The sequence below is a fragment of the Tachyglossus aculeatus genome, chromosome 20 (assembly GCF_015852505.1).
Source record: "Tachyglossus aculeatus isolate mTacAcu1 chromosome 20, mTacAcu1.pri, whole genome shotgun sequence".
Taxonomy (NCBI): domain Eukaryota; kingdom Metazoa; phylum Chordata; class Mammalia; order Monotremata; family Tachyglossidae; genus Tachyglossus; species Tachyglossus aculeatus.
The window spans coordinates 30,994,765-30,997,790 of NC_052085.1; the positions used below are offsets into that span (position 1 = coordinate 30,994,765).

Sequence of the window (3,026 nt, forward strand, 5' to 3'; positions counted from 1 at the left end):
AAGCACTTACTATGTGCAAAGCACTGTTCTAAGTGCTGGGGAGGTTACAAGGTGATCAGGTTGTCCCTCAGGGGGCTCACAGTCTTAATCCCCATTTTACAGATGAGGTAACTGAGGCACGGAGAAGTTAAGTGACTTGCCCGAAGTCACCCAGCTGACAACTTGCCCGAAGTCACCCAGCTGACAATTGGCAGAGCTGGGATTTGAACCCCTGACCTCTGACTCCAAAGCCTGTGCTCTTTCCACTGAGCCACGCTGCTTCCCATCTTACAATGGGATGAGCTTACAATTTAGAGGGGGAGAAAACTTGGTTAGATACTAGACTGTGAGCCTGTTGTTGGGTAGGGACCATCTCTATATGTTGCCGACTTGTACTTCCCAAGAGCTTAGTACAGTGCTCTGCACATAGTAAGCGCTCAATAAATACGATTAAATGAATACCATGAAGTGGAGGGCAATGCCTTAAACGTGTATGTGTTGTGAACACCCCTAATACCTCTTCCATCCTTCTCAAGGGGAGTGCTAACCTTCTCTCCTTTCATTCAACACTGTACTAAGCACTGCAATCGGTACAAGATAAGCAGGGAAGACCCAGTCCCTGTTTCTCATGGGACTCACAGCCTGACGGGGAAGGAGGACAGGTATTTAGCAGAAAGTGAGGAAAAAGGCAATGTCTTACGTGTCCACACTGCCAGCAGACCTAAAGCAATGGCCAGTTTGGAATTCTGTGTTTACCTGGATGTGTTGAGAGCGGAGCAGTATGGCCTAGTGGATAGAGCATGGGCCTGAGCATCAGAAGGACCTGGATTCTAATCCCGGCTCTACCACCTGGGTGGTATTTTACCTTGGGCAAGTCACTTTGCTTCTCTGGGCCTAACTGTATCATTAAAATGGGAATTAAGACCACGATCCCCCCGTGAGACATGGACTGTGTCCAACCTCATTTGCTTGTATCTACCCCAGTGCTCAGTACAGTGCCTGGCACATAGTAAGCACTTAATAAATGCCATTAGGAAAAAATTGCTACCACTGAGCCAAACTGACACTATGGGGAGATCTGGAATGCCAGGGGTTTGCTGGAGAAGGGGTAAAAATGAAGCAGAGGGAGGGAAAGAGGGGCCAGCCAGAGACAATTGCCAGAGGCAATTCAGCCAGGATGGGGAGGCGTGATGGCAGAAGGCACGGGGCTATCCAGAGTCAAGGTCAAGGAATGAATAGACTCTGGGAAATGGCTGCACTGGTCCCTCGGCTCCAAGAAAACAAGTCCGGAAGGGCTTCCATCAGTGAGAAAGGCCTCCGGGAAGGGCAGGACTTCGATTATGGGAAATCTTAATTACCCGGCTATTGATCAAAATATTGACCTGTGGGTAGCATTAGGTCTACATTATTTATCTGTCCAGCCAATGATTTGTTCACCCATTTGGTCTTGTTGCATTTGTGCTGATGCTTTTTTAAATTTTCATTTAGTGGTACTGTTAAGCACTTACTAACAATCCATCAATGGTATTTGAGCACTTACTGTGTGCAGAGCACTGTACTAGATAGATAATGGCATCTAGACTGTGGCTTCTAGACTGTGAGCCCACTGTTGGGTAGGGACCATCTCTATATGTTGCCAACTTGTACTTCCCAAGCGCTTAGTACAGTGCTCTGCACACAGTAAGCTCTCAATAAATACAATTGAATGAATGGCATTTGCTAAGAGCTTACTATGTGCAAAGCACTGTTCTAAGCGCTGTGGAGGATACAAGGTGATCAGGTTGTCCCACTTGGGGCTCACAGTCTTAATCCCCATTTTACAGATGAGGTAACCGAGGCCCAGAGAAGTGAAGTGACTTGCCCAAAGTCACACAGCTGACAATTGGTGGACCTGGGATTTGATTACTAAGTACTTGGGAGAGAACAGTATAACAATACCTATTACTTGCCCACAGTGAGCTTACAGCCTAGAGGGGGAGATAGATATTAATATAAATTAATTAAGGATATGGACATAAGTGCTGTGGGGATGAATAAAGGGGGCGAGTCAGGGCGATGCAGGAGGGAGTGGAAGAAAAGGAAAAGAGAGCTTAGTCAGGGAAGGCCTCTTGGAGGAGAAGTCCTATGCATCAGGCACTGTTCTAAACTCTGGGGTAGATTCAAAGTAATCAGGTTGAACACAGTCCCTGTCCCACATGGGACTCACAGTCTAAGAGGAAGGAATATTTAACTTCCATTTTAGGGAGAAGGAAACTGAGGTGAAGTGACTTGCCTGGGACCACGCCACAGGCAATTTATTACTCTATTTATTTTACTTGTACATGTTTACTATTCTATTTATTTTATTTTGTTAATATGTGTTGTTGTGTTGTCTCTGTCTCCCCTTTCTAGACTGTGAGCCCGCTATTGGGTAGGGACCGTCTCTATATGTTACCAACTTGTACTTCCCAAGCGCTTAGTACAGTGCTCTGCACACAGTAAGCGCTCAGTAAATACGATTGAATGAATGAATGAAAGTGGTGGAGTTGGGATTAGAACCCAAGTCCTCTGGGTCCCAGCCCATGCACTTTCTTCTCCCCCTTTTAGACTGTGAGCCCACTGTTGGGTAGGGACTGTCTCTATATGTTGCCAACTTGTACTTCCCAGGCGCTTAGTACAGTGCTCTGCACACAGTAAGCACTCAATAAATATGATTGATTGATTCTAAGCCACACTGCTTCCTGATTCCTTCTCATTCTTCCTTTTGGTCTGTCTCCCTGTCCATCCCTACTACTGGAATGTCAGCTCCTTGAGGGCAGGAAACGCTTACCTCTCTGCTGCTGAACTCTCCCAAGCGCTCAGTGCTCTGTAGGGGTTCTGTCAATGCCATGGATGGATTGGTTGTGAGTACAAACACAATTGCAGTGAGAGAAGGTTTTTTACCCTTAAGAATCAGCAAAAAACTAATCTAAAAAATAAATGGAGAAGAAGCAGCGTGGCCCAGTGGAAAGAGCCCGGGCTTTGGAGTCAGAGGTCATGGGTTCGAATCCCATCACCACCACATGTCT

At 46.4% G+C, this 3,026-nt stretch overlaps 1 non-coding gene across 1 annotated transcript; it reads right to left on the bottom strand.

Moving 5' to 3' along the window:
- Positions 1-421: 421 nt before the first annotated feature.
- Positions 422-549, bottom strand: LOC119941683. Its single transcript, XR_005455271.1, has one exon. It is a non-coding gene; the product is annotated as a U6atac minor spliceosomal RNA (small nuclear RNA).
- Positions 550-3,026: the final 2,477 nt, after the last annotated feature.